The sequence below is a fragment of the Bos grunniens genome, chromosome 29, assembly GCF_055505025.1.
Source record: "Bos grunniens cultivar Pamir isolate PY7600 chromosome 29, Bosgru_T2T1.0, whole genome shotgun sequence".
NCBI lineage: Eukaryota > Metazoa > Chordata > Mammalia > Artiodactyla > Bovidae > Bos > Bos grunniens.
Genome location: NC_141193.1, coordinates 27033079 through 27060261, shown reverse-complemented (window position 1 = coordinate 27060261; position 27183 = coordinate 27033079). Strand labels below are relative to the sequence as shown.

General features: G+C 41.0%; 1 protein-coding gene across 40 annotated transcripts in view; it reads right to left on the bottom strand.

Annotated features, from left to right (window-relative positions):
- Positions 1-27183, bottom strand: part of NELL1 (neural EGFL like 1) — a 1048536-nt gene that overhangs the window by 913168 nt on the left and 108185 nt on the right. The gene's annotated exons all lie outside the window — the stretch shown is intronic.

The window sequence follows — 27183 nt, the reverse complement described above, 5'->3', positions numbered from 1 at the left end:
CTCCAATGCATGAAAGTGAAAAGTGAAAGTGAAGTTGCTCAGTCGTGCCCGACTCTTAGCGATCCCATGGACTGTGGCCAACCAGGCTCCTCCGTCCATGGGATTTTCGAGGCAAGAGTACTGGAGTGGGTGCCGTTGCCTTCTCCGCTCACTGTGCTACCCTGCCTATTTAACTTCTTTCTGTGAGGGCTTGGTATCCATTACCCCAGTGTTCACTGAGCCCTCAGATCAGTTTACTAAGCCATTCTCTTGACCTTGACCTCTTCAACTTCTGCATGTGCCCTGGAAGTCTTTCTGCTTGGTTTCCAATCTACTACTTTGTCTAATAATCCAACCTGTATCCATTCTCTGACCCCTAGCCCAGCATCACCTGCCAACTCAAGCTGTGCTCCCATCCATTTCTAGCTGGACTTGGTTCTCAGTTCTGACCTGGGACCGCCCATGGACTCAGTACAAACCTAACAGAACACAGGGGCCTAAGTACTTCTTTACTCTCCATATAAGCCTCTTAGAAAAAAAAAAAAAGAAAAAAAACTGCACAGCATTGTGCCTACAATTAAAAATACTGCATCACATACTTTAAATTTTGCTAAGGGGATGAGATAGATCTTCTATTAAGTGTTGTTATTACATATACACAAAATAATTTTATTTTTATTTATTTAAAATAAAGTATTATGTATATTTAAAAATAATGGAATAACAACGATGGCAGGAGGAGACTTTTGGAGTTGATGGATAAGTTTATGGCATAAGTGGTAGTTTCATAGGTATAGGCATATGTCCAAACTCATGCTGTTTACATTAAATATATTGATGGATGTTAACTACACTTATTGTTGTGATCATTTTGCCGTATATACAAACATTGAATCATTATGGTGTATACCTGAAATTAATGTTATATGTTAATTATATCTCAATTTTTTAAATATTCAAAAAAGTACAGCTTTTTGAATGTCAATCATACTTCAATTGATTTTTTTAAAAAGGGGGAAAAGAGAACAGAACTGACCCTACTTTTACTGCCTACCCAGGGGGATCTAGAGAGAGGCCCTCAGCTTATCTCTTTGACAGTATTTAAGAGCTTTCTGATGGCTCACCCTCATTTGCAAGGCAAGTGGTCCCCAGTAACATGCAAAAAGGACAGAGAGCAGCTCGGATATTCAGAGTAAGCATTATGTGAATTACTACAGAATACAGGCTGAGCCTGTTGTTATGTAAGTTATTGCTGCCCTTTTTAAAAATTTAATTACAGTGTTTGAATATTATCTCATTTTAAAGATCCAGCTACCGAGGCTCAATTAAAATTCTAAGTGTCAGAGTGAGAAAAAGCCCCGAGTGGAGATCTAACTTCATCCTGAGCTTTAAACGTAGGAAAACAGTTGGATGCTTTACAATCATAACAAGTCCTTTGGAGATGGACATTATTACCCTACAATCAATTCAAGATGCTTTACAATCCCTTTGCCAGCCTGTGAAACCCCTGTGTACTTCATATAAGGAGCTAGTTATAAGCTGATAATACTCATTGCAGAAGAAATACATCCACCCTTTCCCCAATCTCATCATAATCATATTTAAGCTCAACCAGGCACTTGACACATCTTACTGTAATGTGGGAGCCTGAAAACAAGATGCTCAGTGGTAAATTCTCCTAGAAGTGATGCTAGCTGATAATTTATACGCCGAGAAGGGAAAGAGAAGAGGGAGGGAAGGAATCATATATCATGCCTTCACTTTTACTGTCATGACCTGAAATACCTTTCATCCTTCCCTCCCTCCACCTACTGCCCCAACCCACATCCCCCCAACCTTGCCAACTCTTATTTGTGCTACAAATTCCAGGTGAAATGCCACCTATTCTATGAAGACTCCTTTGATTTTCCCTGGAAGTTGGCTGTTTCCTTCTGTGTTTCAACAGAATTTTTCCTCATTTATTCATTCCGTAAGTATTGATTGGGTACTTCCATGATGCCAGGCACTGCTCAAGGTGCCTGAAATATAGCAAAGAAGAAAACAATTGAAATTTCTTCACTTGAGCTGCTTATTTAATAGAAGAAAGGGGGAACAAGTGAACATATGTTAAGATGAGAAAAGTGAAAGTCACTCAGTCGTGTCCAACTCTTTGTGACCCCCATGGACTATAGTTCACAGAATTCTCTAGGACAGAATACTGGGTAGCCTTTCCCTTCTCCAGGGCATCTTCCCAACCCAGGGATCGAATCCAGGTCTCCCACATTGCAGGTGGACTATTTACCAGCTGAGCCACAAGGAAGTATATAATATAAAACATAAATCAGGGTCATGGGGATAAGAGGATGGCACGGGTAAGGAGGGATGTTTTTTGACAGGGCTGCCAGAGAAAGCTTCTCTAATGAGATGTGAGCAACATGAAATGAAGCACAGAGTGAGTCCTGCAGGAAGACATATTCCTCAACAAGGGAAATACACGCAAAAGCCTTAGGACCAAGGCAAGAGGAAGCTACCCATGTTTGTGGAGTGGCAGGATGGCCACAGGGCTGAACCAAGTGACACCAAAGAAGGGATGAGATCTCAATGCAGGAGAGGAAATCAGAGAGACAGACAGTGGCCAGACCATACTGGGACTTGTAGCTATGGTAAACCCTGTGGGTTTTATCCCAAATCAGTGCAGAACCAACAGAAGGATGCTGAGCAAAGGAGCAACATAAGTCACTCTTTTCTAACCCTTACCCAATGTGCTGCAACTATCAATGGGTCTGACTTCCCAGAGTCACACCTCCATCTCCCATCAACTAACACAGCATCCTGTTCACAAAAGGTGTTTAACTCTTCAGAGAACAAAAGAGAGAACGGAACAAATAGAAGACCCTGAACCGGCCGCGCATAAACATGGGCACCAAGACTGACTACCCTATAATATCTTTCTCAGGAAAGGTGTAGCCTCCTAAGTTCTGCATCTCCCCACAGTTACCTTACATCAGGCTTGATTTAGAAACATCACTGTTCTCTGAGCACAGAAATAAGCAATTACCCAAGTCTTCCCCAAACTACAGAGCACCAAGAGTCACTACTGAAAAAGGTTGCTCAAAATCTCTGCAACCAGAATTCCTGGGACATCAAAACAGCATTCCACTCCAACATAGGGTTCAACTTCCGTTGCTACTACAGTCTGGATTGAAAATCACACCTTGCTCTCCAATAATACACACTATAGATCTTTGTAAATGATTTGCTTGGAAGGAGCTCAAGGGATCAGATAGATTCTCTCCCGATCCCTGAGGTATCATGCAGCCTCAGTAAATAAGTCTTAGAGTCCCCAAGGCACTCTGAAAGATGAAAAATGAACTTATTTCGAACCCCTGGAGTTGCTGCACTTCTAGTTCAGAGGCTTTGCAAAAAGTGGAAAGGAGTCTTATAAATTCTCATTTTTTTCTCAAGTTTAAAATGTCTGAATTTTACCAGCCAATCCACCTATTTCTGGGATCCATGCTGGCTTAAAAGAGGGAAATTTGACATCAGTCAAGCCCATGAGTTGTAATTTCCTTGACTAGACAAGCTCAGGAGCAATTCATCTTCCCTCACCTGAAACTGAATAATTTAAAAGTCTCATCTGACTATAAGTAGACATTGTAGTTGTCAGACTTCTCTGGTGGCTCATACAGTAAAGAATTCACCTGCAGTGCAAGAGACCTGGGTTCGATCCCTGGGTTGGGAAGATCCCCTGGAGAAGAGAATAGCAGCCCATTCCAGTGCTCTTGCCTGGAGGATCCCATGGACAGAGGAGTCTGATGGGCTACAGTCCATGGGACACAAAGAGCCAGACGCAAATGAATAACTATCACACACACATTAGTTGTCAGGCCCTTCCTCTTCCTGCCTCTGAATGCTGACAGATGGACAGAACACCAGGCAGTGCCCGGGACACACCTTCAAGCATCTGAACAACAGCCTTTTTCAGCAGGCCCCTCACTGCTAACCACGGAAGGCGAAGTGCAGGCACCAATGACTAGTGAGACTTTACCTGGCTTCATCCCCAGCAAGCCTCCAGTGGCCTCTGTGACACCCTCCCTTATTCCACTGTGTTCAAGGTTCCAAGCCTTTCACAGGCTGCCAAGCTGCTTCTCTTTGGACTAACATTCCAGAGCCATCCTGAATCTATGCTGCACTTGCAGCTTTTGTCCAGTGTTTGTTAGAATGTTAGTTCAGCTAAATGATACTAAATAATACTCCCCAAAGCACTGCATGATAAAAATAAGTTTGAGAACAGCTACAGTGAGTGAGGTGAAGAAACCAATATAATACACTGGTTAAGTAAACCTGCTGAGGAGCTGGGCACCTGGATCTGATGTCTAAGCTCCATCATTTTACTAGCCTGGTGACCCTTGACAAGGCCACCAACAATAATGTTTGATCCTTGTCCATGAAGTCAGGGTAATGATTGAACCAACTTCATCATTCTGTAAGGATTCAATGTAGTGATGCATTTGGAGTGCTTAATACAAGGTCTAGGGCTTTATTACCTGATTTTAAAGAGCCTTTAATATGCTAATATTTATTATGATTCACCATGAAAGACAGAGCATGTGTCATGTTTTTCAAGTTTATTCATCCCATAACATTAATTTGTTTTACAAGACTATCTTGCAGACGTGATGGTCCTTGGATCCTTTGTGGGGACCTGCCACATGCTTGTGAGTGATATATATATACTAAGTCAGGCTGGAATGCCATCAATCTCAACATGTCCAACACAACAAAACTGTGATCACTCACATGAGTGAATGACGGAGATAACAGGTGAAAAAATGGCATTTAAAGATAACACTTTGGTCAAAATCCTTAAGAACGCTTCTGGGTGTTATTTCAAATTCTTCAGACTTGGCTTTGTACTCTAGCTCTGCCGCTTGCTCTCCACATTACCTTGGGCACAGTACTCAACCTCTCAGAACAGCAGTTTCCTAATCTCAAAGACAGAAAAATAATACCTACCTTGGCTGTGATGAGGACAACATGAGACAATGATGGTCAAATATCTAGCACATTCTAGATGATCAATTTTGCCTCCCCTTTCATTATGTTTCAAGACAAGTGCAAATTCAGGCTGAAAGCTATCACCATTTAAGGCAGGTCAGGCCAACAGCCCCAGTTTCCAGCCCAAGGTTCTTCTATGAATAGTGAAGTCAAAACCATCAAATGAATTCATTTGCTCTTTGCAAAAATCCATCAGCATGTTTTGAAGGCTGGGAACAACTATGAAGCATTTCCACTTCTGGTTGGTAGGATCAAGATGAAACACAAGACACTAAAGTTACAAAACGCAGAAAGACATCAATTGTTCCACATTCCCAGTGCTGAGAGCAGAATACTCAGCATCAAATCATGGCAGGACAAAAGGGAACAAACGGGCAGGCAGTGGTAATTTCCACTGTCTCCTTTAAACCCATCATGCGCATTTACTGTTTCTGCAGAGCCAAGTCTGCTAAACCAAGAATGGCTGTGCAGTCCAGATGGTCAAGGACAGTGATTTTAGGATAATTTCTTGCCTACTGCCTAGTCAGTCATTAATACGTCCCAAATATTTCACAATTTTCAGGAACCAAACCCTACCTTCCAAACTAAGAATTACCCCTCAAGTCAACCTAAAATTCCTTATTCAACTACATATGTTCCCAAATTCTGACTTCAGAGAATGTGGCCTCCACCACGGCCATAGGAAAATGAAATGTCCGTGGGGGTGATTTCTGGAAAACAATCTAATGCAACTTCAGAAAGAAATCCTGTTTGGAAGGTGTAATGCATACAATCCAGGGACTTTTTAGCTACTTCATCTCTTTGCCCTCGTATTACTTTCATCCTTTCAATCTGAAGAGCATCTGTCATGATTCCTCAACTGGCCAACTCCAGCAACAACTAGCAAAAATGCCAACATGGTAAATATATCCTCTGCACAGCCATCTAAGAACTCTAAAGTGACCATCTCAGCATGACACTCTCCTGCTTTTCAACACCTCACAGCACCCTAAACCCAACAAAAGGAGGCCACCAACTCTGTTGGCTATAGGAACCAGGAGGTCGCTCATATGACTGCAGTGGGCTGCCAGTCTGTAGTTTTGTTCATGAAACAAGCAGCCCTTTAACTTCACTTTTCTTCTTTTAATAAAAATGTGAGCCCAAGAATTTCACTTTTCTAACTGTACATTAATATATATATTTATATAAATACATATGTATGCATTTATATAAATACACATATATTTATAAATAAATACATATATGTGTGTGTGTATATATATAAAGATAGCAACCAACACTGGGTCTTACAGTGCTGAGGAGACAATTGGGGAGCTAGGGATTGGAGATATCAAGGGAATATTTTATGCAAGGATGGGCATGATAAAGGACAGAAATGGTAAAGACCTAACAGAAGCAGAAGAAATTATGAAGAGGTAGCAAGTATACACAGAAGAACTCTACAAAAGTAAAGGTCTTAATGACCCGGATAACCACAGTGGTGTGATCACTCACCTAGAACCAGATATCCTGGAATGTGAAGTCAAGTGGGCCTTAGGAAGCATTACTACAAACAAGGCTAGTGGAGGTGATGGAATTTCAGCTGAGCTATTTCAAAGCCTAAAAAATGATGCTGTGAAAGTGCTGCACTCAATATGCCAGCAAATTTGGAAACTCAGCAGTGGCCACAGGACTGGAAAAGGTCCATTTTCATTACAATCCCAAAGACAGGCAGTGCCAAAGAATGTACACACTACCATACAATTGTATTCTTTTCACATGCTAGTAAGGTTACACTCAAAATCCTTCAAGGTAGGCTTCAGCAGTACATGAACTGAGAACTTCCAGATGTACATGCTGGGTTAGAAAAGGCAGAGGAACCAGAGATCAAATTGCCAACATCCAATTCCAGAAAAAACATCTACTGCTTCATTGACTACACTAAAGCCTTTGATCATGTGGATCAAAACAAACTGTTGAAAATTCTTAAAGAGATGGGAATACCAGACAACCTTACCTGTCTCCTGAGAAACCTATATGTGGTTCAAGAAGCAACCTTTAGAACCTTACATGGAACAACAGACTGGTTTAAAATTGGGAAAAGAGTATGACCGGGCTGTTTATTGTCACCCTGCTTATTTAACTTATATGCAGAGTACATCATGAGAAATGCCAGGCTAGATGAATCACAAGCTGGAATCAAGACTGCCGGGAGAAATATCAATAACCTTAGATGTGCAGATAATACCACTCTAATGGCAGAAAGTGAGAAGGAACTGAAGAGCCTCTTGATGAAGGTGAAAGAGGAGAGTGAAAAAGCTGGCTTAAAACATTCAGAAAACGAAGATCATGGCATCCAGTCCCATCACTTCATGGCAAATAGATGGGAAAAAGTGGAAACAGTGACAGATTTTATTTTCTTGGGCTCCAAAATCACTGCAGAAGATGACTGCAGTCATGAAATTAAATGATGCTTGCTCCTTGGAAGGAAAGCTATGACCAACCTAAACAGCATATTAAAAAGCAGAGATATTACTTTGCTGACAAAGGTGCACATAGTCAAATCTATGGTTTTTCCAGTATTCACATACTGATGTGGACCGTAAAGAAGGCTGAGTACTGAAGAATTGATACTTTCGAATTGTGGTGCTGGAAAAGACTGTTTAGAGTCCTTTAGACTGCAAGGAGATCTAACCAGTAAATCCTAAGGGAAATCAATCCTGAATATTCATTGGAAAGACTGACGCTGTAGCTTGAACACTTTGGCCATCTGATGTGAAGAACTGACTCATCGGAAAAAAAACCCTGATGCTGGGGAAGATTAAAGGCAGCATGGAGAAAGGGAAACAGGATGAGATGGTTAGATAATATCACCAACTCAATGGACATGAATTTGAGAACACTCTGGGAGATAGTAAAGGACAGGGAAGCCTGGTGTGCTACAGTCCATGGAGTCACAAAAAGCCAGATATGACTTAGTGACTGAATACCACCATCAACAATAAGAGGTCATCTGAAGATTGTGTCTCTTGCTTTTCACGAGAAACTGGAAAGCTGGGACTTCAGGACAAATCACGCAATTTTTCTTGTTTTTTAATTTTTACAATGTTGTATTAGTTTCTGCCATACAACAACATAAACACCCATATCACACCTCCCTCTTGAGCACCCCCCTCATCCCACCCTTCTAGGTCACCACACAGCACCAGGCTCAGTATCCTGTGTTATATGGCAACTTCTCACCAACTATCCACACACACGTCTGTGTGTGTGGATGCTTCTTTCTCCATTCATCCCACTAACTCCCTTCCACATTGTGTCCACAAGTACCTTTTCTACATCTGCATTTCAAACCTTCCCTGCAATTAGGTTCATCAAGACCATTTTTCTAGATTCCATATGTATGAAAACACACATTTTTAAAAGTTTGGAATAACTTCTTGATTTTTTTTAATCTTTAATGGAGAAAAAATACCTTGGGGCCATTACAATGTGAGCCAAACAAAGCTCTTCTGCAAGTCAACACTAGCCTGTACTTTCAACCTTTATCCCATAAGATGAAGTCTGTGTGTGTGTGTGTGCTTAGTCGCTCAGTCCATGCTCATCAATAAATCCTTGCTCATGTGGGGAGCCCACCAAGATCACCAGACTACCTCTCTGCAATCCCTGCCCTGCAGGCTACACGTCAGCCCCAGGACCTCTTCCTGTGCCTCCTGCCACAAACATCCTTCATCTCTGTGCCACACCCATCTTAGGGATGAGCCCCTCAGCTTCTCAGGAAAGGCTAGCATTGGTTAGAAGAGCCTCATTGCTTCCAGACAGACTGATAACCTTTCAGATGGTGAACTGCTATTTCACTCCTACTAGGCCATCATTCCAAATAGGAAAAGGAGTACATCAAGGCTGCATATTGTCACTCTGCTTATTTAACTTATATGCAGAGTACATCATGAGAAATGCTGGACTGGAAGAAGCACAAGCTGGAATCAAAATTTCTGGGAGAAATATCAATAACCTCAGATATGCAGATGACACCACCCTTATGGCAGAAAGTGAAGAGGAACTAAAAAGGCTCTTGATGAAAGTGAAAGTGGAGAGTGAAAAAGTTGGCTTAAAGCTCAACATTCAGAAAATGAAGATTATGGCATCTGGTCCCATCACTTCATGGCAAATAGATGGGGAAACAGTGGAAACAGTGTCAGACTTTATTTTTTTGGACTCCAAAAATCACTGAAGATGGTGATTATAGCCATGAAATTAAAAGACGCTAACTCCTCGGAATGAAAGTTATGACCAACCTAGATAGCATATTCAAAAGCAGACATTACTTTGCCAACAAAGGTTCGTCTAGTCAAGGCTATGGTTTTTCCTGTGGTCATGTATGGATATAAGAGTTGGACTGTGAAGAGGGCAGAGTGCCAAAGAATTGATGCTTTTGAACTGTGGTGTAGGAGAAGACTCTTGAGAGTCCCTTGGACTGCAAGGAGATCCAACCAGTCCATTCTGAAGGAGATCAGTCCTGGATGTTCTTTGGAAAGACTGATGCTAAAGCTGAAACTCCAGTACTTTGGCTACCTCATGCGAAGAGTTGACTCATTGGAAAAGACTCTGATGCTGGGAGAGATTGGGGACAGGAGGAGAAGGGGTCGACAGAGGATGAGATGGCTGGATGGCATCACCGACTCAATGGACGTGAGTTTGAGTGAACTCCGGGAGTTGGTGATGGACAGGGAGGCCTGGCATGCTGCAATTCACGGGGTTGCAAAGAGTCGGACACGACTGAGTGACTGAACTGAAGCTATCATTCGGAGAAGGCAATGGCACCCCACTCCAGTACTCTTGCCTGGAAAATCCCATGGACAGAGGAGCCTGGTAGGCTGCAGTCCGTGGGGTCATGAAAAGTCGGACACGACTGAACAACCTCACTTTCATTTTTCACTTTCATGCACTGGAGAAGGAAATGGCAACTCACTCCAGTGTTCTTGCCTGGAGAATCCCAGGGACAAGGGAGCCCAGTGGGCTGCCGTCTATGGGGTCGCACAGAGTCGGACACGACTGAAGCGACTTTGCAGCAGCAGGTTATCATTGACTTCCCTGGTGGCTCAGGCAGTAAAGCGTCTGCCTGCAATGTGGGAGACCCAGGTTCGATCCCTGGGTCGGGAAGATCCCCTGGAGAAGGAAATAACAACCGACTCCAGTACTCTTGCCTGGAAAATCCCATGGACAGAAGAGCCTGGTAAGCTACAGTCCACGGAGCCACAAAGAGTCGGACACGACTGAGCGACTTCACTTTCAGGCTATCATTACTGGCAATGAATTCAATCAATTGGTGAGTGAAATCGCTCAGTCATGTCCGACTCTTTGCTACCCCATGGAGTATAGCCCACCAGTCTGCTCTGTCCATGGGATTATCCAGGCAGGAATACTGGAATGGGTTGCCATTTCCTTTTCCAGAGGATATTCCCAATCCAGGGATCAAACCCAGGTCTCCCGCATTGCAGCAGATGCTTTAACCTCTGAGCCACCAGGGAAGCCCAATCAATTGGTGAGGAGGTACCTAAATTTAAAGAAAAAAAAAAAAAGACATTGAGTTCATCTGCTCATTTGCTCTACCAAAAATGTAATTATAGTTTCACATACTGTGAAATTATACCTTGATTTCCAAGAAACAGATCTCATGGATACTTTTTACATACAGCAGGTGCTCCATAAATGATTTTTGATCAGACATGATATGGCCTGTGTAAGCATCTCACTTTGACATTTATTAAGCACTTTTCCTCACAATGCAAAAATGTCACAGCAGCTATTATTATATTAGCTTCACATCTAGAGCCACTGCCTCACTTTGCCCTCTATTTATAACACACCGTACATATCACCTTCAGTCTAGTCCCTGAGAGGACCAAGCTGGCTTCTGCACAGGACCTTTGTACTGACTCTCCCATACATTCTTTCCAATTTTCTCATAGCTGGCTTGTTCTTAAATTCAGTTCAAATGCCTTATCTTCATAGGCCTGTCTGGCCTCTTCTCCATGGCCTGCCACTCATCCCTCTGTTTGATTATTTTCTTCCATGACATGTATAACTCAGAATGCTTATGTATCTACCATCTAACTCACCCCACTAGAAGGCAAGCTCCCTGAAGTCAGACTTTTAGCATAGCCTCTTCACTATGCCAGAATCTACCAGTGCTCCTCCCGAAGATTAGTATCTGACACAGACTAGTATCTGAGGAATGATGAATGGATTCCAATTTAACAGATAACTCAGGGAATTATCTGAGGCTCAGGGAAGGGCCTGCCCAGGGTCTCCTGGATATTCACTGAGAGCGCAGAGGTTTGAACCCGAGTCTTCCGACTTATGCCTGCAATCCTTTCATAGTACCACCCGCATCAATGGTTTGGCAGTCTGGAAAGCCTTTCACCTGGAACTCGGGAAGTCAGGGGTTAAATCTTTCAGCAGTGACAAGGCCCTTTCCTCCACATTCCTCTCTGCAGAACCAAATGGATAAATACCTGTTACCCAGGCATTCAAGTGTTTCACAACTACTAATTCTAAACAAAGTCAAAGATGACAGTTTAAATTCTCTAGAACTGCATTGAACAAATAAATTTTATGCATAAATATTAATGAAATTGTGACTTTTTTTTTTTTAACTAAGAAAGTAAAGGTTAATGGCTCTATTTGCCGGTTTCCCATTTCTCAAACACTAAGCAATCCAAAATCTAATAAGCATATTTCCAAGCATGAGCAATTTACTCAAAACATTATACTCTCTTGCTGTGACACTTCTTGTCCTCAATTAAGGTCAAAAATCATCTGAGCAGCTTCATTTCTTCCAACAAAGATTTAAATTTTATTTAATTAGTATGTTCCTGAAAAAAACACCTCATTTTCTTAACAGGTGAGCCTTCCCTTCATTTATTTCTATATGAAAATTACTACTTTCTAATGCTCACCACAGCCTTCAAACTTTCCCTTGAAACTGTCTGCACTCTGCTAGATGTAAAGATAAAATGATGAAAACCCTGGTTCCATGTGTCATGTTTTCTCGCATTTAGAAACATCTCTCAAGAAAAAGAAATGCAAAAAAGCAAAATGGCTAACTGAGGAGGCCTTACAAATAGCTGTGCAAAGAAGAGAAGCGAAAAGCAAAGGAGAAAAGGAAAGATATACCCATTTGAATGCAGAGTTCCAAAGAATAGCAAGGAGAGATAAGAAAGCCTTCCTCAGTGATCAATGCAAAGAAATAGAGGAAAACAATAGAATGGGAAAGACTAGAGATCTCTTCCAGAAAATTATAGATACCAAGGGAACATTTCATGCAAAGATGGGCACAATAAAGGACAGAAATGGTATGGACCTAACAGAAGCAGAAGATATTAAGAAGAGGTGGCAAGAATACACAGAAGAATTATACAAAAAAAGATCTTCACAACCCAGTTAATCACAATGCTGTGATCACTCACCTAGAGCCAGACATCCTGGAATGTGAAGTCAAGTGGGCCTTAAGAAGTATAACTATGAACAAAACTAGTGGAGATGATGGAATTCCAGTTGAGGTATTTCAAATCCTAAAAGATGATGCTGTGAAAGTGCTACACTCAATATGCCAGCAAATTTGGAAAACTCAGCAGTGGCCACAGGACTGGAAAAGGTCAGTTTTCATTCCAATCCCAAAGAAAGGCAATGCCAAAGAATGCTCAAACTACCACACAATTGCACTCATCTCACACACTAGTAAAGTAATGCTCAAAATTCTCCAAGCCAGGCTTCAGTAATATGTGAACCGTGAACTTCCAGATGTTCAAGTTGGGTTTAGAAAAGGCAGAGGAACCAGAGATCAAATTGCCAACATCCACTGGATCATCAAAAAAGCAAGAGAGTTCCAGAAAAACATCTATTTCTGCTTTATTGACTATGCCAAAGCCTTTGACTGGGGATCACAATAAACTGTGGAAAATTCTAAGAGAGATGGGAATACCAGACCACCAGACCTGCCTCTTGAGAAACGTGTATACAGGTCAGGAAGCAATAGTAGGAACTGGACATGGAACAGCAGAATGGTTCCAAATAGGAAAAGGGGTACATCAAGGCTGTATATTGTCACCATGCTTATTTAACTTATATGCAGGGTACATCGTGAGAAACGCTGGGCTGGATGAAGCACAAGCTGGAATCAAGATTGTCAGGAGAAATATCAATAACCTCAGATATGCAGATGACACCACCCTTATGGCAGAAAGTGAAGAACTAAAGAGCCTCTTGATGAAAGTGAAAGAGGAGAGTGAAAAGGCTGGCTTAAAGCTCAACATTGAGAAAATTAAGATCATGGCATCCAGTCCCATCACTTCATGGTAAACAGATGGGGCAACAATAGAAACAGTGAGAGACTTTATTTTCTTGGGCTCCAAAATCACTGCAGATGGTGATTGCAGCAATGAAATTAAAATACACTTGCTCCTTGGAAGGAAAGTTATAACCAACATAGACAGCATATTAAAAAGTAGAGCCATTACTTTGCCAACAAAGGTCCGTCTAGTCCAGGCTATGGTTTTTCCAGTAGTCATGTATGAATGTGAGAGTTGGACTATAAAGAAAGCTGAGCGCCAAAGAATTTGAACTGTGGTGTAGGAGAAGACTCTTGAGAGTCCCTTGGACTGCAAGGAGATGCAACCAGTCCATCCTAAAGGAGACCAGTCCTGGGTGTTCATTGGAAGGACTAATGTTGAAGCTGAAACTCCAATACTTTGGCCACCTGATGCAGAGCTAACTCATTTGAAAAGACCCTGATGCTGGGAAAGATTGGGGCAGGAGGAGAAGGGGATGATAGAGGATGAGATGGTTGGATGGCATCACCGACTCAATGGACATGAGTTTGTGTAGGCTCCGGGAGTTGGTGATGGACAGGCCTGGCGTGCTGCAGTTCATGGGGTTGTGAAGAGCCAGAGATGACTGAGCAACTGAACTGAACTAGATGATGCATATGTAAGTTTTATCTGCTGTTTCCTTCTTCAAGAAGAAGCTCCCTTCCAGAAGGAGATCCCATTTCCCAGAGACTATCTCCCATCTATTCTTACCCTTTTCAGTTTTTCTCTATTTTGGTTAATTTGCTTAACTAAAAACTTGAGCAAAGTAAACTCAAGGAACTACACACTGTGTGACAGGCAAACACAAGGATAAAAAGCCATACCACCTCCTCCTGTCTGCTCGGAGCACAGTACCTCCCAGTAGCCCAACTCAGAACCTGGAACCTCACCCTTGACCCCTCCCTCTCTGCCCCCCACAACATCCAACACAACTACAGCCAGTTCGCACCACCTCCTAACTGTCTCTTAAATGAATCCATTTCTCTCCATCTGCACCACCATTATCAGACACAGTCCAGATCTCCATCCTCTTGAATCCAGATTCTGGAAAGCTTCAGCAACCTTCTAACTGGCCTTCCATCTCCAATTTTGCCTCTTCCATGCCGTTCTCCACTAAGCAGTGGGTGTGATTTTTCTAAAATACAAATCTAATCATGGCACACCTGTACTTAATCCCTTCCATGACTTCTCATTGCCCTTGGAGTAAAGGCTAAGCCCGATGAATAGCTTAGAAGGCCATTCACAGTCCAGCCTCTTGCTTAACTCTCTGGTTCACTTCTGGCCACATCTCACCCCTACGTCCCTACCTATGCTCTGCCCACTCTCCAACATCATGGCATTTTTCTCCAATTAATTTAACCCACCATGATCGCTCTCATCTCTCTCCCCTTCATTCATGCTGCATCCAGAACTCTCTTCTGTGTTCATCATCATCTGGCTGATTTCTACTTATTATACTTTGCCTCTTAAGCATAACCCTCATTGAGAAGGCTTTCCAATCTCTTTTGGGAAAATCAAGGTATTCTGCTCTGTGCTCCCTACGTTCCTGCTGCTGCTGCTGCTAAGTCGCTTCAGTCGTGTCTGACTCTATGTGACCCCATAGACAGCAGCCCACCAGGCTCCCCCATCCCTGGGATTCTCCAGGCAAGAGCACTGGACTGGGTTGCCATTTGGGTTGCCATTTCCTTCTCCAATGCATGAAAGTGAAAAGTGAAAGTGAAGTCTCTGTGTCGTGTCCAACTCTTAGCGACCCCATGGACTGCAGCCTACCAGGCTCCTCCACCCGTGGGATTTTCCAGGCAAGAGTACTGGAGTGGGGTGCCATTGCCTTCTCCATCCTACATTCCTAGCAAGGTACTAACCACACTTTGTGGTGTTTCAATGACTATCTCTATCCCTGCGTGCTTCACAATTGTAGCCCAGTATCTACCACCACACAAGGTATGTGATAGATTTTCATTAGTATTTCCTGAACATTATTGATGAAGGGGTTTTCAGTCTACTAAGAACACAGTTCTAAATCTACAACCTCCCCAAATTTATTTGCAAAGTGACAACCTACTTGTATACTTTGAAAACAGCATAGAGATATCTGCATTTGGTCAAGATTCCAATTTGAACTTGCTTCTTTCCTTCCCAATTGTAAGCAATTTAACAACTGAAGTCATCTACTTTTTTTTTTTAATATAAGCCTTATGTTATTTGTTCTTGAGGGAAGAATTAAACTTGAGTTTATATAAGAGCTTTAATTTGTAAAAATGTACTGTTAATCATCCATGAAAAACTTTTCTCTTGGGTTATGTTCAAAACAGGTAATACTCTTCTAGAATTCCTTCCACCTCCTAGCCCTCCATTCTGACAGGCTTCAATAAATCATCTGAAACTGCAAAACAATTTACATATTAGCATAAATCATCCATAATTAGGAAGGCAAATCTGCAGCTTAGAAACTACCAAATGCATTCCATTAGGACAGCCACTGTTTCTAGATTATACATAACAATGTCTTAACATGAAAACCTAAACACTATTTCAAATAATGAGGAATTGCCAATATCTACCTTTTTCACTTCTGAAGAATTTGGGAAGGTATGAGGAAATATCTACCAAAAAAAAACCCTGAGCAGAGAAAGGGCAATGACATTTGTTGAGTGCCTAGAAAAATTAGACATGAGGACACATTCACCTAAACACTCCTGCTGAATCCTCCCAATAACTATGACATTAGGCTTCCTAGATGGTGCTAGTGGTAAAGAATCCACCCACCAATGCAAGAGACTCAGGTTCTATTCCTGAGTCAGGAAGATCCCCGCCACCCCCACCCCCCACCCCCCCACCCCCGGGCCTCTCCCCGCCCAGCACCCAAACTAGGAAACGGCAACCCACTCAGCATTCTTACCTGGGAAATCCCATGAAGAAAGGAGCCTGGTGGGCTATAGTTCATGAGGTTGCAAAGAATCAGACACAACTGAGTGTGCACACACACACACAACATCATTAACTTCACTTTGCATAAAAGAACACCAAGGTTGAGGTAAATTAAAAGCAACTGCAAAAGCCCACACATCTGATAGCTGACAGACTCAGGAACTGAACCCACATCAATCAGGCATCAAAGTAGAAAGCTCTTTCCACCACGAGAACTACAAAAACTGAAGAGTAACTTTTGAAATACAAAAATTTTTTAAAGGAGATGCCTTCTTAGCAAGTCAAAAATGTCCTCTTCATCTCACAACAGTGTTCCAAAGTAAGCTTTTTCTTAGACCCCCAACTTTCAGATTCCTGGCTAATTATGTTTAGATTGAATTTTATCTATAATTTAGAAGTAAAATTGAAAATCAGAAGATTTACCATTATATCTTATAGAGTTGCATATACTGACAGAACGTTCAATTAGACTTAATCCACGTTAATTAAGCTTTCCATTTTAACAAAGCTCTTTATTAACATACTTTAATCAGAAAAAATAAACATTAAATCTGCATTGCCATTAAGATAGCTCAGCAAGACATTCGTCTTTGTTGCTCTACCAATGTGCTCAACTGGCACTATAAAAAAAAGGATAAAAATCCATCAAATTAGAAATACAGGCAAGAATAAGAGTGCCCATTCCACTACATAAAAGAGTATTTCAATTACTACCTCCAGGTATGTTTGCAATTGTCTTTATATTTAAGCTTTCCATTTCATTTTTATCTACTCACTCAAGATATTCAGGGAAACTCAATTGGCTCAGTTTCCAAGGGAGTTTCTAGATACCATTGTGCCAAGTAGTTCATTCCTGGTTTAAGGAATCATCTCCCAAATGATCCACTTCCAGCTGCTGGAATCCCACCAGGTGAGAGAGATGCCTGCCTTTAGCTAGAAGGAACCTCAGCCACTGAATGAACTCTTAGGCCATTAATTCAATAACGGCCTTGCCTGAGAAGAGCTGGAAGCCTGGCAGAAACTGGAAGCAGTGATTTCCAAAACAGAAAATGCAGCTTTTCTGGATAACAGAAAAGGCACTGGATGAGGACTTGCCATGGTACACAGGAGGGAGAGTGTTCAGATCCAAAATGTGATTCCCCATGGTGCTTCATCAGCAAAGGTGAAGTTTCACTGGAAATTGAACATTACCAGAAGGTTTGGGTGATAGATACTGTTTTCCTTTAGCCAGTGAACTAAAGTGGCTGTTTGCTCATCTGGCCACTTCCTAGCATCCACCTTCCCCTCAACATCAAATTTCCACCATATCATCATCATCATGGCTTTTTGTTTTTCAAATTACAGCCAACAACTATGGTAGATGTTTAGCAAATACTACTTTTTTCCCCAAACTTTAGACTTTTCATTTTGTATTGGGGTATAGCCGATTAACAATGTTTGGGTAGTTTCAAGTGAACAGTGAAGGGACTCAGCCATACATATATATGTATCTATTCTCCCCAAAAACTCTCTCCCATCCAGACTGGCATATAACATTGAGTAGAGTTCCCTGTGCTATACAATAGGCCCTTGCTGGTTATCCATTTTAAACACAGCAGTGTGGCAAACACTTCTAGTCCTGTACAAAAAGCCCAAGGAATTACTCGTTTCCGTCTCCAGGTACCAGAACCTCTGCCCTTTTCACTGCCTGTGCAACCTCCCACATATAGTACATCTGGGGCAGTATCTATTCCAGGGACAATATATTCCATGCGAACCTTGGGAATCAGACATGACATTTCTGAGCAGCCCTAAGCAGAGCCAAAGAAATGGAATCATCTGTCTGCTTAGTATTAACAGTTGCTAATTACATACTATGTGGCTGAGTACCACCTGGCAAAAACCCCTGTGTGATGCAGTCTCTTACCTACGCAATTATCATTATTTGGGCACAGACCACATGCCAAACAATCAAGACAGAGACTGCCTAGTTACTCTAGTAACCAGGCTTTCTCATCCTTGGCACACAGTTAGAACCAATTTCCCAGTAATGGTCAATAAAATGTGCTACAGATAATGCATGACACTTCCAGGATTAGCCCTTAAAGCTATCCAGGGAGATTATGACAAAAGTCTAATCATAGTAGAAGCTATTAACCTACCTCTCTCAGAATGGCATAGTTCAAGGTCATAAAATAAAACACTTAGTTGAATAACGCAACTAAGATGCTACACAAAGGTTTATCTGTGTACACACAGACTACACATCCTTTTAAGATGTTTCCCCTCAGAAAATAAAAGTAGTGAGTATGTACAGGTACCAGAAAAGATTTTCACTCTCATTATCTTACAGCACATATTATAAATCTTTAATTAACCATAAAAACCAGAAGTCATCCATTAAGTACTTCTTCATTTAATCATTTTGAAACTTTTAAATATTCCTCTAACTTAGATCAAAAAGAGGGAGTTAAACTGAAATTTAAGAACTAAAGAAAAGAACTGAAAATGAAAAGAGTATATAGCAGTATCCACGGGCTGTATTCAAACTGACACTCATAGGAAAATATAAAGTCTTCAGTGATTTTACCAGTAAACAGAAAATACTGAAAACAAATGAGCTAAACATCGAATGAGCCAGTAAAAATACCAAAGTGATTGAAAAAGAGGCAAGAAGAAAAAAATCAATGAATTTAAAGTGAAAAAAAATAACAGACCTCAATTAAACTTAAGAACTGTTTCATTAAAAAGGTCAATAAATTACACAATCCATGATGAGCTTCTCTAAGAAGGAAATATATATATTTCATATTACAAGTTAATGAAGAAATAACCACAAATATAAAAATTTTATTAAGTAAAGGAATATAATGTCCAACTATTTGCCCAAAAGAGGGAGATCTCAAAATATATGATTTCAACAAAATGTAAATTGGTCCACAGAAGAGTCTAAAATTAATTAAGTAGAACAATACCATAAAAGAGATGAGAAATGAACATTTTCAGTAATAAAAGATTTCCCAGCCTCCCCAAACACAAATTATCAGCCCACATTATTTTCAGGCAAATTCTATCAGAAACATTTATAAAAGAGGTATTGCCTATATATTTAAACCAGTCTAGAGCATAAAATTCAAAAAGCTTTGAATCAAATCACATAGTCAGAAAAACCTACTGTATCTCACTTATGAGTTAAAAAGTCTTTAATGAGTTTAAAGTGTTTAGAACAATGTCTAGCATTTATCAGCACTTAAATCATTACCATTTTATTATTATTAATATTGATGCAAAAATCTTAAACATTAGTAAATATAAATTTAAGGATTTCAGAAATAATTCAACTTTATGGACTCAATGTAATTAATGTTAATAAATGAAAGAAAAAAATAATTATTTCAAAAGGTACCCAGAGAGGGTGTTTAATAAAATGTTACAGCTGTTCATAATTTTTGGCCTTTTAAGTTAGATGATGATTTTATGTGTGTGTATATATACAAAACACACACACACATATATACTATATATACACATATATATAAGCGAGATTGATTTAATAACATGTAACAGCCGTTCATGATCTTTTGACTTTCCAGTAAATCAGGAACAGAACTAAGTTTCCTTTACATGGTAACGTATATGTGTGTATATATGTATATATACATATGTAAAATAGATTAGAAACTATCAGACATTATACTAAACAGATAAGAAAACATTAAGATACATTGTCTGCTGCTTCTCTCTGACTTTAATGAGGACCTTTAATCTCAAGAGTCTAGCCAGTATCATAAGACAAGAAAAACTGATAGCTACTATAAATACTGGAATGAGAGAGACAAAACACATTATCATCAAGTTACAAAACAATATATTTAAAACCAAGGGGGATCATCTGAAAAAAACAAAAACTAATTTAAATGCCTAGTGCCTGTGGACTGAGTCCCTTCAGTCATGTCCGACTCTGCAGCCCTGTAGACTGTAGTCTGCCAGGCTCCTCTGCCCATAGGGATTCTCCAGGCAAGAATACAGGAGGGGGGTTGCCATGCCCTCCTCCAGGGCATTTTCCCAACCCAGGGATCAAACCTGGGTCTCCTGCACTGCAGGCAGATTCTTTGCCATCTGAGTAAGCCACCAGAGAAGCAAACACCTACTACATGATACATAATCAACAAATGTTAGCTAAAAAAAAATAACTATTCCACATAACTCACAGAGCCTAAAAGTCTAACACAAAAATCAGACCAAAGGCATCAAAAGAAAACTACAAATCATTCTTTCTCATGAATATATACAAAAATTAATATACTATTAAATCAAATCCAGGAACATATGAAAAGAACTATATCCCACATGACTAAGTGGGATTTATCCCACATATGCAATCTTGGTATAATGTCCAAAATCAACTAGTATAATATCCCACGTCAATAGAATAGGATAAAACTACATGATCACCTTGATAGATACAGAAAAGCACTTGAAAAAAGTTAATACTCTTTCATGATAGAAAACACTCCAACTAGAAATGGAAGAGAACTTCCTCAACCTGATAAAAGCATGTTAGGAACAAAAGGAAATTTCTTCAACCTGGTTAAAAGCATCTAAGAAAATCTACAACTAACATCACACTTCACAGTGAAAAACTGAACGCTTTCCTCCTTAAGATCAGAAACAAGACTATCTGTTCCTATCACTTCTAGTCAACATTGTACTGGAAGTTCTACTCAGAGCAATTAGTCAAGAAAATAAAATATATTCAGATAAGACAGAAATAAAACTATTTGTAGATGATTTGATCTTTTAAGTAAAAATTTAAGAAGCTCTTTAAAAAATTATTAGAATAAATCAAAGCTGCAGGATACAAGATTAATATGCAAAGATCAATTTGAATTTCTATAAAGTAGCAATGAGCAGACATGAAATTAGTCATTACATTTACAATGGCATCAAAAAGAATATTTAATAATCATTTTTTTGTAAAACATTAACAAAAGTCATGCAAAACTTATACTCTGAAACTACAAAACACTGTTGGAAAAAAATAAACACCACCTAAATAAATGGAAAGACATTTTAGGTCTATGGATCAGTTGACTTAATGTTGTTCAGATGGCAATACCCTCCCACACTGATCTATAGATTCAGTGCAATCCCTTTCAAAGTTCAGCTGATATTTTTGCAGAAATTGAAAAGCTGGTTGTAATACTCAAATGGAAATTTAAGAGAACTGAAACAGCCAAAACAATCTTGAAAAGGAAAAAACAAAGTTGCAGGACTCACATTTATCGATTTCAAAACACAAAGCCAAATAATCAAAACAGTCCTGGCATAAGAACAGACATATATATCAATGGAATAGAATTTGAGACTCCAGAAATAAACCATCATATTTATGTGCAATTGATCTTCAACAAGGTTACCAAGAAAATTCATTGGTCTTCAACAAATGGTGCAGGGACAACTGGCTATCCACATACAAAACATCAAGTTGGACCACTACCTCACACCACAGAGAAAATGGGCTCAAAATCTATCCAAGATCTAAGTATTAAGCCTATAAAACTCTTTAAAGAAATCATATGCAGTAAATCTTCAGACTCAGGATTAGGCAATGGTTTCTTCAAAAAGAAGTACAAGCAACAAAAGAAAAACTGAACATCAGATTTAACAACTTTTTTGCCTCCAAGTATATCATGAAGAAAATGATAGAATCTACAGAATTGGGGGCGGGAATCTATAAATCATATGTTATAAGGGACTTGTATCTATAAAATAACTAATACAAAAGCATGAAGACAAACAACCCAATTAGACATGGACAAATGCTCTGAATAGACAATTTTCCAAAGAGGATATATAGCAGCCAGTAAGTACCTGAAAAGATACTCAACATTATCTGCCATCAGGAAAATCTAAATGTATAGCAAAGGGACCAATACTCAACAATTCTCAGTGGTTACCGAAATGGGAAGGAAATCAAAAAAAAAGGGGATACATGTATATGTCCAGCTGATTTACTTTGCATACAACAGAAACATAACATTGTAAAGTAACTGTACTCCAGTTAATAAGAAGTCACAGTGCAATATCACTTCACATCTACTAGGATGACTATATCAAAAAGATAATAACGAGCATTAACAAGAATGTGGAGAAATTGGAACTCTCATACACTGCTGGTAGAAATGTAAAATGGTGCAGGCACTTTGAAAGACAGTCTGACAATTCCACAAAACAGGTAAACACAGTGAGTACTTGATTCAGCAAGTCTACTCCTGGTTAATACCAAGAGAATAAAAATATGTGTCCACGCAAAAATTTGTACAGGAAAGCTCATTGCAGCATTATTCATAATAGCCAAAAAGAGGGAACAACTCCAATGCCCCATCAATTGATGAATGGATAAATAAAAGGTATCCAAACAATGCAATATTATTCTGCAATAAAATGAAATGAACTACTGGCCCACACTACCAACATGGAAGAACTTTGAAAACATTCTAATAAAAGAAGCCAGCTACAAAGGACCACATACTGTATGATGCCATTTATATAAAATGTCCAAATAGGCAAATCCATAGAGACAGAAGGCTATTGCCAAAGGCTGAGGGAATGATGAGGAGATGGTGGAGTGACAGCTAAGAGGTGTGAGATTTCTATGGGAGGTAATGAAAACCAGATCTTTATTACCTAACGCCAAGCGCATTACAGATTCAGAGTTAATCCTTTATAGTAATACTTCCCCTTGATACGACTAAACAAACATGGAGGAAGGCACCATAGAATTAAGAAGTGGAGGGGAATGTTTTATATTTCCTCATTTATTTTGTTTGAGTCAAGACCTGAGGTTTTCCTATTACAATGAAAAATGGTCATATGATTTCCATTCAGTGATCCTCAGGTTCTATTAGAAACCTGCCAGGAAAGTAAGAAAAGGTAGCCTCAGATGACTCTACATGACAACACCAAAAGGGTTTTCAAAACCTTTCTTAAGATATGGATTTTTTTTTTAGATTCCAAAAGAGAAACCCATAAAATAGTGTTTCAAGACTTAGGATTAGACAAAGAAAGGAAATATATTTTTTAAGAGTTGTGCACTTAACACACACTCTCTTTTTCCATGCTTACCACAACCCTGCAAAGTAGATGATTATCCCCATTTACAGACAAGGAAATTGAGGTTCCAAGACATTCCGTGGCAGGTATGGCGAAACTAAAAGTCAAACTCCTGGCTCCACGACATCTGACTCTGGAGCTCTCCTATATCGGCTGCCATTCCACTCACTCCTCACCTGCTTTGGGAAGCTCTCTGGTTCCACTGAGAAGCATTTGAAGACACCATACATTCTATTTCTGGACATTTATATGGCCCTCAAGCAGAGGAGGCCCTCACACCCAACCCCTAAGCTGAGGCAAGGACATGACCTTCCCATGTCTGTGAAGCTGAGACTGGCTTGACATCTCCACCCTTGGGCAATAAGAAACCTGTGCTTTCTCCCAACCTACAGAACACAGGGACTCTAACCATACCTGTTCACCAATACATACGCCAGCTTGCTTTCTCCAGGCTGACCCAGAAACAGCCAGCTCACTGTACTGCTGGCAGCATCCTCACTGAAGGCTCAGGATCCATCACATCCCTCTGAGGCTGAGGACAAATTTAACCAGTGAAGAGAGACAGAACAGTTGATCCTCACCTCTGCTGGAAATGTGCATGTAAAGACCCTCGACTCCAGCCAAACTGGTCTATTCTCTGCTCTTTTCTCTTCACAAAAAAAAAAAAAAAAAAATTCTGTTTCCTTAATTTCTCCCCTGTGAGACTGCCCACACTGTTCTCCCTACTTCGGTACCCTTCCCTTTCCCTTGCCTGCAAAACTCAACCTGTTTCAGGAGTCTCCCCTCTAGGTCATCTTCCTTAACCACCAACTTAATATACCGAATTCACTGAACCTAACACCTTTCCATTATTTTTGGCCTCAGTGGGCCTATCTAGGTTGACATATCAAAAAGTAGTACAAGGAAGGTTTACTGAACTCTGGTTCCCCAGTATAGACTCTGACATGAGAATGTAAGAGCAAGTGATCTATTAAAGAAGTACTTCCAGGAGAGGGAGGGAGTAAAACAGGAAGTCGCAGCCTCAGCCTGTTTTGTGGTCGCTCTGGGGAAGAAAATGGCAACCCACGCCAATGTTCTTGCCTGAAGAATCCCAGGGACAGAGGAGCCTGATGGGCTACCGTCTATGGGGTCACACAGAGTCGGACACAACTGAAGTGACTTAGCAGCAGTAGCAGCAGCTGGGAAATGAATGAAGCCTCAGAGCCTGACTGGTCTCCAGGCATCCAAGGCCAAAGGACTAGGCTTCCTTACTCCACACTCATGAGTCAGTCATTGACTTCAGGCTGCCTGGGGAGGAAACAAACTCCCAGACACTTCCACTCTGAATCCAATAGGATGAAGAGGCTACAGAAGCTGATGTCCAGCGCTCTGAGGCAAGTTGTTAGGTGCTTTGGAAACAGAGTCCATCAAACCCAGGTGAAGGGCACACCGAAACTACACAAGAGATCTGAGGGGGTCGGGGAGGGTGGCACCGTGTCTGCTGTGAGGTCAAGGTAGGGCCGGCTTCATGGGCAGGTGTCCAGTGTATCTGCACAGGATTCTGCCCTCAGAAGGGCCCCATGCTTCTGGTTTAATAGTCTGCAGTCACCGTCTTGAAATTCTTAGTAATTCTACCTTTGACTGCATTTCCTAAGTGAGGTCTGGGGGGACAGTGGAGCACACCCTGGGCAGGCTCTGTTCATGTGCAGCCCTGCCTCCCACCACCTGCCACCTCCCTGAGACCAGTTCTCAGCCACTGGCTTGGCTGCTCCCTGGTGCCCAGGGCCCACCTGCCCTTCCCACACCCCCTGCCCAGTAACTCTTGCCACCCTCTGCCTGGGCAGTGACTGTTACATGGGCTTAGGGATTCCAATGTTCCCCCACCACTGTCCACTAGGAGAGGAGGGGGCACAGAATCAGTTTGGGGAAGCCACATAATTTTGAAATTAGCTACACACTGCCTTTTAACACCAATGGAAACTTTTCTATTAACAACTCTTTTTTAGTCCTTAGTTTTTTGTGTGGTCATGCCCTGCTTCCCACACCAAACTCTTAGATATTGTTTCTTTCATTTCCCCACAAAAAGTTGCATATCACCTAGAACAGAGTAGGTGCTTCGTAAGTATTTTCAGAGGATTAATATAAAGCTGGTATTACATTAAAAGTGGCAGGGAGGTTCCAATCCAAGATGGTGACTTAAGGTCCTGAACACACCTCCCCCATGGACACACTGAGTCTACAGCTACCAATGAAACAATTACCTCTGGAGAAAACCTAGAGACTGGCTAGGGATGTGGGCAAAGGAGAATTAAAAAAAAAAAACTACACTGAAGCAGATAGGAGGGGGTGGGACATAATCTCACCATAAACCCCACCCTCATTCAGAGACCCACAGTCAGGAGGAATTCAAAACCTAGAACTTCTGTTTAAGGGGCAAAGAGTTTGAACTCCACAACAGGGACCCCAGTTCTTGAAACCTACACCTAAGAGACAAGCCTCCCACAATGCTTAGCTTTGAAAACCAAAGGGATTCCTGTTCCCAGGACCCTCAAGGCTATAATGATAAGAGAAAGAGCTCACCCACCTACCTGGCAGGAGCGGGCAGGTCAGAGGCAGTTCATTTGCTTACAGTAAAGCATTGGCTTGAGAGGAAGGTATCTAATCTAACAGACATATTCAGGGCCCTGCCGTAACACTCTCCGGGAGGAAGACAGGCAGCCACACCATCTTGGAGTTCTGCGTCTGAACTCCAGGCAGGTCAGCATAAAGAGAACTTCTGCGCTATCCAGTGCCCTGGGTTGGTTTGTTGGCTTGTTTTTTTGTTTTTTTTTTTTACAGCCGTCACCCAAGGGACACCTTTCATTGCCTAACCGTGGAGCCAAGCGCTTGGATCCCATGGAATTGTAACAGTCGAAGAGATAGTGCTTGGCAGGTTACCACTTCCAGGGCACTGCATATACAGCAGACTGAAACATACCCCTAGTCTTTTAGAGAAAGAGGCCTACTTGCCTGTCCAGGGGCTCTGGTCTGGGGAGCAAGCTTCTGGTTTGGCACACTTATGGGGGCCAAGAGAAGGGGCTCTCGGGGAACAGAGGCTTGTGGACACACTCTTTCTCCCCTCTCCTGCTTTGCTCCAGCTTACCAGTATACCTTGTCTTAGATTATCTAATTACTTCGAATTCCCTAACAGAGGGACCTTTCAAAATGAAAACCCTTATATGGCTTCCCATTATCTACGGGGTCTTTAATCCAAGTTTTGTGACATGGCATCAAAGTTTTGAAAGGATCCGACTTTCTGTCTGCTTCTGTAACACCACCCATTGCGGACTACCCCACACATCTCACCCCTTCCCCACACACACTTACCTGTAAACCACTTACCTGTTCCATCCTCAGATCATGACAACCTCTTTCTGGAATGCTTTTCTTCCTATTCTGTACTCCCTCCTATACAGCCTGCCAAATATCTACTCACTTGATTTCCTTATCAACCATTATCCTTTCTTGGCTTAAGACAAAACTTAGTAGAACTGACAGCAACTACTTTTATCCCCGAAACACAAGTTTCCAGCACTTCTTCACGACATTCATTTGTCCACCTTCCCTACTAACTTCTGTGATGTGATCCTTAGAATAATCTATACTATTCATCTTAATATTCCCAGTGTCAAGCACAGTTCCTGTAAAATAAACACAATGAAGGCCTATTGGAGGTTGCTGGTAAATATAACCACTTAACTTGGTGACCTAAACCTGATGGATAGAATGTGGTTTTATATGAGCGAAGTCTATCAGGAGATACAAAATAGGTGAG